The sequence below is a fragment of the Pteropus alecto genome, unplaced genomic scaffold, assembly GCF_000325575.1.
Source record: "Pteropus alecto unplaced genomic scaffold, ASM32557v1 scaffold7, whole genome shotgun sequence".
In the NCBI taxonomy this organism is placed as follows: Eukaryota; Metazoa; Chordata; class Mammalia; order Chiroptera; family Pteropodidae; genus Pteropus; species Pteropus alecto.
In genome coordinates this window covers 12,469,701-12,481,845 of record NW_006494614.1, presented here as the reverse complement: position 1 = coordinate 12,481,845, position 12,145 = coordinate 12,469,701, and the positions used below count along the sequence as shown (strand labels likewise).

The 12,145-nt window shown below is 38.4% G+C and overlaps 1 pseudogene; it reads right to left on the bottom strand.

Annotated features, from left to right (window-relative positions):
* Positions 1 to 8,048: 8,048 nt before the first annotated feature.
* On the bottom strand, positions 8,049 to 9,341 carry LOC102881885 (annotated as a pseudogene).
* Between the last annotated feature and the right edge of the window lie 2,804 nt (positions 9,342 to 12,145).

Here is a 12,145-nt window from a genome sequence, read left to right as displayed (position 1 = left end):
CATTATTACAAAATGAGATCCAAGAAATCTGCTCATAGAGATAGATGGTCCAACCACCAATTTATCAGGACTTTCACCTCCCAATTTAGCTTCTAGTAATTTAGCATACTAGGTCAGGTCACACTAACTCCCATCTCCAAATCCTACCTTCTCAACTCAAAAATTTCCCACTCATGTTGTTCTTGATTTCTTGGATAGTTCAGTACGTGAATATAGAGGGCTTCTTTTTAAACACTGAGGGGCACAACTGGGTGCACAGAGGCTGGGATGTGCATGTTCTTCAGGTGGTGACAAAACTCTCCCTCACTAGTGCTGGCTGGTTCCTTCCCGCTTTGTTAGTACAAAGGCAGTGGGGAGACAAACCATAAAGACTTAGCCAGTTCTGGGTGGCCCCAGCAATAGATTCCCAGTGTGTCAAGAGGGGGCACAAGCAGAGTAATTTGCTACAAGGCCATCGAAAGTTTAACTTTCTGGCTGCTGGAATGGGCAGCAGGCTTCCCCAGGAGAACAAACCCACAGTTTTAAGGTTCCTCATGAAAATAGTATTGGCACTTTATTTCTGCCTTAAAGAATTAAGACCAGCACTAAGTAGGATGCAGACATTCCTGCAATTTTATTCTCCCTTGCTATCATTTCACAGTGATTACTGATATTTCAGAAAAGGGAGGTATTTCTGCAATTTTTATTTTCATTAAAAATACATCTCGCTGATGTTTTATCCTTTTAAATTCTTTTCTTATTTATTTTATCAACTTTTTTAAACTTCCCTGTTGAAATTGTTTTGGCTATTGTTAGATTTTAGTGTACTTATTTATTTACCTTTATTTTTACTCCAGCGGAAATCATTTATAGTGGTGGTGTTTTTCTGTTGTGTTCTGGTCTAAATTCTTCTCTCTCTGGTTCTAAGACTTCTTTCCTCCTTACTGCTCGCTCTGCATGAAATCAAATAGTATGAACCCAGCATAAAAGGTTTTATTCTAGCAACTTTCTGCTCTTGCTTTAAAAAAAAATAAAAGTGTATTATAAAGAAGCAGGAGGTAAATCTCTCTTTTCCTCTGTGAAAAGCGGAAGGGAGATTATTTCATTTAAATTGGAGGCAGCTGTAATCCTTCACCAGTAGTGATTAATTTGAGTTCGCCTCAGCCCATGATATCTCAGCCAGCCGGAGAGAAAAACGAAGATATTTCCCAAGCACATATACTTAAACATTCATAGTAAAATAAATTATATAACATGACATTAAAATACTACCTGATAGTCAAGAAAATGCATCTGAAGTTAAAAGTACCAAAACTTGTATTTTGCTCCAATTTTTTGTAATTGATAAGATTTGAGGCCCATAAATGAACTAAGAATAATAAATTTGCAGGTATTACATGAAAATGGATGTATCATGTACTTTTTATTGTTACACTGCTGATTGAGCAAGAGTCTGAGAGGTGGCCTCTTTATACTCAAGACCTCCCCACGGATGTCATACATTCTTACATGTGACAATTACCTCTGCCAGGAAACTCTTCCTCACCAGCTTAAAACCCTCATGGAATTACCTCCGTCCACTTTCTTTTACTTTCAACTTCTTTTTTCAATGGAGAATAGTCAATCACGAAGAAAAACTTGTATTTTCCTGCATTCCAGACTAAACCAGAAACCCTGTCACACTGTCACCCTGGAGTACCTATGATAGGACCCTCATCCATCAATCACCTTTTTGTCTCTGCAGAGCTACTTTCCAAGCTCTTTTAAAGTAGTAATTTCAAATTCTAGTTTTTTCTTTGTGAAGCCATAAACTCCTTGGGGACAAGGGCCATGTCTTATACATTTTGGCATCCTTATTTGCCCAAAAAAAGTGGTTTAAGCTTAGTAGTAATAAATAAATGATGAGCAAATGTATTTAATTTAACACATACTTATATAGTGTTCATTCAGTGGGAAGCTGTTCTGTGTGCTTCACAAATATTAACTCTATTAATTCTTATAACGACCCAATAACATCAATATTATTTTCATTCCCATTTCACAAATGAGAAAACTGAGTCACAGAGAGGTTAAGAAACCAACTATAGGTCACATAGGTAATAAATACCTGAGCCTGGATTCAAACCCTGGCAGTATGACTCCAAGAGCCGTCTCTGTTCTTGACCAGCCTCTACCTAGTCTCTTTTTAAGTGAATAAATACACATAGGCATGGGCAGGTTGACCTCTGACCAATTATTCAGAATATTATACCTGCTTTGATAGCCGTAGTTACTCATTGTGAATTTGTTGTAGTGAGAGATTGTATTTCTACCCAAACTACACTAGATTTGAGTGTTGTCCATTTTCTACTTATACAGTCCATACACTGAAAGATTCTAGTGTTCCATCCCTCCCTTTCTCTTCCATGCTGATTCTCTTTCACATTCAGTTAATTTTGAAGTCTTGGTAACTCTTTTCCCATTTATCATAGTCATAATATATTTTGGTGTTATATCTTTTGCCAGATGCTACTTTCCAAAATTATATCATCTGCAAATTTAACGATGCACACATAATTTCACCATCCAAGTGAATGAGAAAAAAATCTTTGGGGAATATCGATGAGACTAATTGTTATATATGTCATGCAATTTTTTACTTGGATAGGAGATTAGAAATTAGTTCTGAGCCCTTTAAAAATTAATACCTTCTTGATAGGTGTATTGCACTGGTAATATTTCTATGATTTAAAGCCCAGTATTAGGAATTTATTTGACTACAAAAATTCATAGATAGCAGGAAGAATATTATTATACGACTCAAATATTACTAAGAAATATTGTATTTCTTTAGTTTTTTTAAAGTTAACTAATATGAAGCTCCTATTTGGCCAAGCTGGTGGTCATTGTTGGTGCTCCTTCCCTTCATTAATATTCTCATGAGAATCTGGAGGCCTAAGTGATACTCAGAAGAAGGGAAAGGGTGTCTAGTCCTCAGTCCATTGCCATCATGGATATCCTCTATGGTTTAAGACTGTGTGCTCTCCTGAAGTCCAGGGGCAATTTGTTGATAGTCCACATGCAGAACACAGAAATGTTTGCCAAGACTGTTCCTCTATGCCTGGGATCCACACTTGTCTCCAAGGTTCTGCTATTTCCCCTGAGATTTATCAAGGTCAAAGTTCCTTAGTTGTTGAAGTAACTGCCTGCCTCTCTGCATTTTCCAAGCTACTGCCTATCCTTAGGCACTCCTCTTCCCTTCCCTTCTAGAGACATTCAGTATAATTCCTTTTGTGAGTTCAAGTGTTTACAAAAGACAAATAGAGGCAATAACTGTAAGCAAGTTTGCTTTCAGCAACGAAACATTCTTCAATCAAGTGACTGAGGGAGGGGAAATATAGGGAGAAAAAAACTAAATTAACATATAAATAAGTTATTCTGACATACTTGGTAACAGGGTATTTGCCATTTTAGTTTGCTCTCAGTTTTAGCCAAAGAGAAAAGACTTATTATTTGCCATACAAAGAGATCGGCATGTGATCTTGCCAAGTGAGTACTATCAGAGGATATGGTTCACCTGTTGTACGTAGAACTCCTTTCTGGGACTGGGTAGAAAGAGATCTGGCTTATGGGGAAACTTGTTCAGGGAGAAAAATGAGATGTGTTAGAACAAAGAAAGTGAACGTGTTCAGCCATTTCATTAAAGACTCTTGGAAGGTATTACCGAACTCAAGAGGTTTGCTTTGCCTGCACACATCAAAGCCAGAAAAGACATGGACAGGAGTTGGCAGCAAAGAAAGTAGAGGTTTATTTAAGGAAATGAAGCTGAGCCCAGAGACGCAGGTGAGCTAGCCTCAAAAACCTGGCTCCCTGATGGCCTTTCAGGGATAGGTTATATAGATGAAAACTCATTAGTCATCGTAGTTAAGGGAGTTGGGGTTGTGGATTCTACTGATTGGTTGGGGCTAGAGTAGGAGGTAGTTGATCACTGCAGCAGATCCTGATGTCAGTCATGGCATCATTCTGTCTGGTTTCCAGGGATGCCAGAGGAGGAGGGAGAAACTTGGTGGAGTGAGAGATGTCCCCAGATCTCTCCCCTTGAAACAACAATAAGCTGAACATCTAAAACTCAACAAAAAATACCCAAACTGCACACCAGCATGTCTGAGTGTGGGATCTGCGCATAAGAGCTACCACAGATATTTTAACTTAAAAAAAAGGGGGGAGAGAGGATGCCGGTAGGGTCGGTCCACCTTCATGGGTATAGAGCTGGAAGATGTTACCTTTAGTCTGACCAAAACTCTGTTTCTGTGGTCAACAGATCTGAGGCTTAGTTTGGTGGCTGACCTAAGGGTTTAATGGTTAAGTGAGTGGTCATGCAGTATGCAGAAAGTTAAAGAAAGAAAAGGCAAGTGAGCCCAAGGCCAATTTAAATCAAGGAGAAAGAAAAGAGAAAATTTCATTTTAAAGAAGTGAAGATTTGCATGGTTACCACTGGAAAAGTTGTAGGAAGCAAGGGATGAAAACTCAGACACAATCTCAAAATTGGTTCTTTTTTCTGCTTTTAGGGATAGAAAAGAACATTAAAATTAAATGAGTGCTCATAGGTATAGTCTCTGTACAGTATGTGTAAGAGTTGGTGTGTTTTCCAGCTACTTTATAGTATAAGCTCCAAGTAGGAAACATTTAATAGATGCACATCCATGAAGCTGTCCAACCTTGGCCTCAATCTGGAATTTCTTACTCTGGGGATCCTAGAAGAAGCAGTAACACTTTAATTCCTCAACATAACTGGTACCCGCTTTTTATTACACCACTAATCACTCCCCTAAATCTGATGTTCTTACTTATCCTCACCTACTTAAAATTGGAGCAATCTTAATCCAGGAGGAAGGGAGTGGTGGTCTGGAGGTGGGCACATTATAATGTACCACCAGCACCAAGCCTTTCCTTGCCTTTTGATGAACTTACGCTTGGGGTGACTCAATGTTTGCAGTTCTCAAGGGCATCATAATAATTTGTTTGAGGTCTGCTTGTGATTTGTATGGCATGTTTATTAAAGTTGATATAAAAGTTTATGCTAGGGACTTAATCCCCAAGGCTTTAGCAAATAACCACTATCATTTAGTAGGAAGTGGGTGGCATGTCAGTTGTCAGCTCAAATTTCTCCTTAGACATACTTTTCTTATTATACCTCTTATATCCACAAGACTATCTGACACATCATGATGGGAATTTTGGAGGAGGGGAGAGCTAAAGTATTATCTGGTAAGAGAAGGTATTTTTATAGGATATATAAAATCTGGTTCTGTAACCTGAAAGAAACAATGGGGTGTTGAGGTTATTTTTCTACCAAAATTTCTAAGGACTTCAAGCCAATTTCTGTAAAAAATTGGTGCAGAGTTTTATCACTTACTTCCTCCACCTGAAAGGTGAGTGAAAAGGCATATGTAGAATTGCTGCTGTATTTCATTAAATTTAAGTTAAATCATTATCTTTTGTTCCATTAAGAAAAAAATGCCACCAATTAAACTGACCCAGTATTTTCTTATCGCTTAATATTTATATATTATTGAAAAGTATTTTGACTCGTTTTAGATGTAGATCTTATTATATCTCATTTTTTTGTTTTTGTGCCTCTCTATGGCCATAATAAAATTTCAAGGCCAACTCAGGGTGTAATTTTTTTCTGAAGACATTTGAAAAAGTAATTAAACTCAACCTTTTTTAGCATTACCTATATACATAACTCTGGGAAATGACAACATGAACAGCTATGATCAGGTTTGAACTTGCACAGGCTGAGCACATATTTCACAACCACTACCTAATTAATTATGATCGTAAGACACATCCCAATTCAAAAGGTAAAAAGTTTGCATTTCAGAATCATTAATATACATTTGGGGATAAATAAATTCTTCCTGCTGCAAACACTTCTAGCGTGTTTGCACAACTCTGTATTTTTCCTTTAAGGATGTGCTATCCTTTGAATAAGACCCTGTGCCAGATGATATTTAAGAATATGTTTAAGATGATGCTACTATCCATCGTACACTTTGAGTTGCTTTTCTGCTTTGAAGAATACAATAGTCATTCACTGATATTCCTACACCCAACCCCCTTGCATAGAAAAGGCCTTGTCTGAGTAAGCGTATTTTATTTCACGCAAATCCAAATGCAGAATTTTGATATGTCATTGAAACTTGAGAGATATTAACCCATCTCCACACCTAAGTGAAAGACAGTCTGAAAATGAAGATGGCTCTTTCATTTAAGATCTCTAATCAGATCCTTACAAGCAGTTCTTAGAAGCTCCCACAAAGTTGGGATATTAAAGAGGAGCTAAGTTTGAACATGGGGTTTAAATGCTACTGAGACGCAATTGATATCAATCAAAAATAGGAGAAATTTGGTTATTTCTAAGAGGAATCAAAGAGAGAGAAGTTTGAGAGGAGACTGAGGTGCTCTATAAGGTGGCATAGTCAATGGTGAAGTCTCAGTAGTGGGAAGGCTGGGAGGATTTGGGGGAAGAAAAATAGTTAACATTTAATATTAAGTTGGCCTGTGTTGCTTTGATATAAATTTCTTTACTTATCCAAAGTTTCTGTACAACCTGCTTTATACACAAAAATCTTACAAAGGGAGTGTGTAATAGGAAAAAGAAAACAAAAGGAGGTTTGGTTTCCACATTTGAAGAAACTTGGTGCATAATAGAATGGCGAAAAACTGCTAACCTGAATTGATTCAGTGGAACCAGGAGGTGAGCACACAAACCAAAGTCTCTTAGATATTCTCAGAAATCCTCTGGGAAAGCTGTAACGATGTTCTTTAAGTCATAGAATGAAAGTCTTAGGTATTCTTTTCTATAGTTTAGCCAGCTTGCGCCCAGGTGGAACTTAGGTTTCACATAGTACAGCACTGATGCCTGGCCAGGCAGGTGGAATAATGGACAGATGACGAAGGCAAAGGAAGACAGGAGTCAGAGTCCAGCCAAGGACTTCTATGGGTCTGAGGGTCTTGCTCCTTAGTGGCCAACTAAGATGAAGGCAGAGTGAAAAAAGAGGCCTCAGATGATAACAATAAAAATAATATGTGCTATTAGAAAAAAAAAATAAGATCGTGGGGATGGGGAGCACGGCATAAGAAATGCAGTGAGCACTAATGTAATGGCTAGGTGGAGAGCCAGCGAGAAAGGGCAATTAGGCGGACCATTCTATAAACTATATAAACTATATGTCTAACCAATGCATTGTATACTCGAAACAAATAATAAAATTTAAATTCAAAAAGAAAGAAAGGAAAAAATAAGATCTTGGATAGCCTCTCTCTTAGTGCTCTCTTTTTAAGCTCCAGCCTCTTGGCTCTTGGCCTCTAGTTATCTAACTCTAACTTCTTTCTTCCAGTTTTACTCAATCTACCGTACTTACCCTGTGACTACCAGATCCTGGGTGCCTTGGGCAATGTCTGATAGAATACTTAGGCTTCACTCCAATGCATATATCTCACTCTGTATTTGAATCAAGGATGTCCTCTTATTTTTGCTGGAGCAAGATAGATCTTGGCCATTATTCTTATCCCTGAAGAATCCGTCTCTGGTCATCCATCTTCATGATCAACAAAGATAACTTGTGACTAGGGTCATAAGGCTGAAGTACCTCACTCCCACAGTTCTCCATCACCCCTACCTAACAATGCAAGAGCAACTTGCCTCCTTCTACCTGGCCAGTAACATTAGATATTAAACATTTCGACTTCAAAAGATAGTACTATTTTTTTACAGGACAAAGAATAGAGAAAAACAAACAAACAAAAGCAATTTTAAGTCCTTTTAAAAGGAAGCTGCCCTAGCTTTAGTCAGGAGCACTCCAGAGGAATGTTCTAGAGGACCCAAAAATTAATCTCCAGGTAGGACTACCTCATCATTAATAGATGAGAGTCATGCAAACAAAAATGGTTGGGAGGAGAAGGTTAACCTGGCTGTACAAGACGCATAATCAGGGCTTGTTCCCAGCTGAATCATCCTCCAGCCAAGTGGCCTCTTAACATTATTTTTTTTCATGTTTCCCGTTGCCTCCTTGATCAGGTTTTTATTCAAAATTAGTTGTCCAAAGTGATTTGACCTTTACAAAATATGCTGCAGGCTTCTTTTCCTCTGTGGCGGGTTTCTTTTCTTATGGCTTCTCTCAGCTGCCAGTGTCCTGGTAGCTGCAGCCTTTTTTCCCACCAAAGTCTTCTTCTGCTTCTTAACTCCAACAAGCTCCTTTCCTTTCTTTCCTACCATAGGCTTCTTGCCTGGAACTCCCTTCTCATCTGATTTGGCTTCTAGCGCTGCTGCCGCCTTATCCACCCGTAGCTTGTGATTCTTGGCCTGGTGAAGAATGGTGCTCCAGCACATTGTCTTCACATATGGGTTTAGTGTCAATATGATTCTCAGGATTTCTGTGGATTCTTCTTTAGGACTCTGTGGTGAATCATCTTGAGTGCTCGGAGGGATCTTTGGGTCTCTGGGCTTTTTCAAGATTCTGCTAAGATCTGTATTGAGCCTCTTCTGCATAGGAAGGTGGCAGTTACTCTTGGGGGAGGCAGCTTTATGCCAAGTCCATGCCAATCATCTAACTTGCGGAAAGCACTTTGAGTCCAAATGCAGAAACGGCCCACATGCCACCAGGAGCAAGTTTCAAATATTCGGTGTGCTTACATCAAGCAGAGTAATTCCAGGGATGTTTCTGAAGACTTTGATGATACCGTTGTCCTCATTATAGATGATGCAAGGTCCCCTGGATGCAAGCTGGTTTCTCGTTTTGCCCTTGCCAGCTCTCATTCACTCAGGGGCACAGAACTTTCTGATATCATTCCAGGCCTTAAGTTTCTTAAGAAGCAAAACAGCCATCCTGGACTTCTTGTAGCCTTCAATTTTATCTTCAACCACCAAAGGAAGTTCAGGAACTTCCTCAATACTATGACTTTTAGACATGACCAGCACTGGTAAGTCCAAGGCAGCCAGGGCAGAGCAGATGGCATATCGCTTCTGTGTTGTTTTAGCTCTGCAGTGCCAATGACGCCAGGTTTTGGTTGGTGCAAACATGCAGCCCCCATGGCACATGTTGCCAAAAGCACCCTGGCCAGAACGATGAGTCCCAATGCCTCTGGGAATTTGAGCCACAGCTCTGCCAATACTTCACAACTCAGCACTGGTTTCGATGACCTGCTAATTCACTGACAGTGTAGGGCTATCTACTATTTTCGCACAAGTTGACGTGAACAAAATTCATAATATCTGGTCGAATGGGAGCCTTGAGCAAAGCAGGCAGAGTGATATTTTTGCCAGATGATTACCCCTTTTTGTAGTACACCAATATCAGTGGACCAGCACACACCATGGCAGGGGAAGGAGAAAGCCACGCTCCTCTCAACTCGGTGGCTCCCGCAGGAAAAGCCCTCTTAATGGGTTTGATCAGACATCCTGAAACAATATTTGAACTTATTTGTTTATAATACATGATCATATATACATGGGAGAGACATAGAGACGGAAAGAGAGAGAGAGAAGAGAGAGAGAGATGAGGAACATAAAGGTTACTACATAATGAAGAAAATAATGACAAAATATTAAAGTATATTGTTAACCATGATGGCTTTATACTATAAGCTAATATCTCAAGATATACTATATGCTAATGTTGGGCATTAATGTGAGTGCCTATAAATCCACATTTCAAATAGTCTTGTTGATAGTTTTAAATTTTATCACCTTCTTGACAGATCTGATTAATCAGTTTTTTGTTTTGCTTTCTAAAGGGACTGCTGAAGGATTGGTGCTGGGCGTTAGGCATGGGATCAAGGTTACTCCTGCTAGTACTTGTATTATTAGTGTTATCTCCATTTTATCATTTATCTTTAAAAGAATCTTTTTAAGCCATTTGTTCGTTTTGTGAGAATTAGCTTAGTTCAAACTTTCCAATAAAAGTAGACACCATTTTTGCTCAGGAAACTCTGCTCAGGTGACAGGCTGAGCAAGGAGGCAACATCAAAATGAACTAATACTAGCAAAACTTAATTTCTTTCTTCATTTTTAGATTAAAAAAAATAGATGAGTTAAAGTCCCTACCATTTTCTTCCTGCATCCCACTACACAGTTTGTTCAACCCCCTGGCATGTTACATCCAACTTTGGAGACTGTCATCTAAACAACTGATTCATCTAATAGTGTAAACATTTGAGGAATTGTAAAAACTCAGGTTTAAGAGTTTGACCCATTTTTTTCTCAACTTAATATGGGTATGAGTCAGTGTGGGGTGGAAGTTTGTGGAAAGAACTAAAATTATGCTCTTATGCATTTTTAAATATTTAAAAAATGTACTATTAACTCATTCCAGCAATTCTGTTGATGCCCAGCTTGGGACTGAAAACAATGCAAATTCTTCCTGCAGGAACAAAACAATAATTGACAGCTGTGCACAACAGGGTACTCAGGGCTGTGTCGCATAAATTGTGAGAGCAAAGAAATGATACTACAAAGTGTATCCAAAAAGAAAATAATTGAATGGGCTGTGTTATTTTAAGGGAAAGATTATTATTTCTTCCTCGCAGAGGTAGATAAAATTTTATTTCTTAATATAGTGAAACTTATTCAGACACCTTTCAATCTACATAACTACAGGGTTAATATGTGGGATACTTTCTCACACATGACTGTACACCTCCTTATTCCTAATATCTTGATTCTTAGTAGAACAAAGATACTCTCTCTAAAGAGTACTGCTAAGATAAAGCATTATAAGTACAACATTTTTAGTAAAGTCCAAGCCAGATTCCTTATACTTGACCTGCTAGAAGGCTGAAAACCACTAATCTCATTATATAACTGACAACTTGAGATGGGATAGTATAACCCTTTCCTGAAAGCAGAATTTATATTCTTTTTCCTTTCAAATACTGGAGGTTTTTTTTTTTGTTTTTTTGTTTTTTTTTTTTTTTTTTTTTGGTCTCTAAATCTTAGTACAATTCCATGAAGATTTTCTAAGCTAGAAACCTTTACAAATGACATTTTCCTATATACTTTATGTGTCAAGATTGGGCTAGGACTTCACAGGGCAAGGGCACCATGTTGTTATACTATCAGGTCCCTCAACCTCTGCGCCAGGGTGATCCTCCCAACCCTGCAGAGGGAAAGAAAAAAGGGCAAAGTGAAGATAACTGCAAGAACCAGTTTGAGAATTTCCCAGAAAATAATAAATATTAATATTAATCATGGTTCCACCCACATTGAATTGACCAAGACTCATTCATGTGAACAAAACCTGATTGTAGGGAAGCTGTAAAGTGCATCCTTCCCATGAGCCTAGAAAAAAGGAATTGTGTGGGTGGAACACAACATTGTCTCTGTCAAGTGCATGATAGATACTTGATCTCAAGAGTAAACAGAGGGATGCAAATTCAAACAGCAGTAAAATATCATTTACTTTCATTAAATCGTCAAGAATTATAAAGTCAAATAATGCAAAGATGCGTGGACATAGGAACCATCACAGACTGCTGGTGAATGTCTGAATTTATTTTGTGAACAGTCTTATAGCAGTAAGTGCACTTGCATATGCATGTTTCTTAAGACTCAGCATTTCGATACCTGAGTACATGTCCTGTGGTAATTTTCATGCAGATGTCCATGGAGACTTGTATACAGAGGTTCTTTGCATGGTTATGGTTGAAAATCAAGGCAACCAACAGTTCCATCAATAAGAAAATAAAATGGAGCAGTAACATATATACACACAAATATATTTTTTCCTTTTCCTACTTTTTTTGCAATATATTAAAAAACACCAACAACCAGGAACATATTATGTTCATTACATTCATATGGATTTTAGAAAATGATTGCTTTTTCCCCTAGAGAAAGACCTATGGACGAAAAGGAAGTAGTACCACCATGTGAAATCTGCTAATCCCAGAAGCCAACAGCTTGAAGACAACTCCCAGGGGCAGGGAAGAAAATAAACGTCAAGAGAGGTGAGACAAGCACATATAAGGATGGCAGGCTGAGGAAATGGCTGTTTTCAATGCCACTGAGCAAGACTGTAAGCATGCTTTTTCTTCTGGCACCCAGTGCCACCATCTCAAAGGGATGATTTTTGGTCTATGGTCTGAAGAACTTTTTTCAAATGACACAAGAGTTGCTTTAACA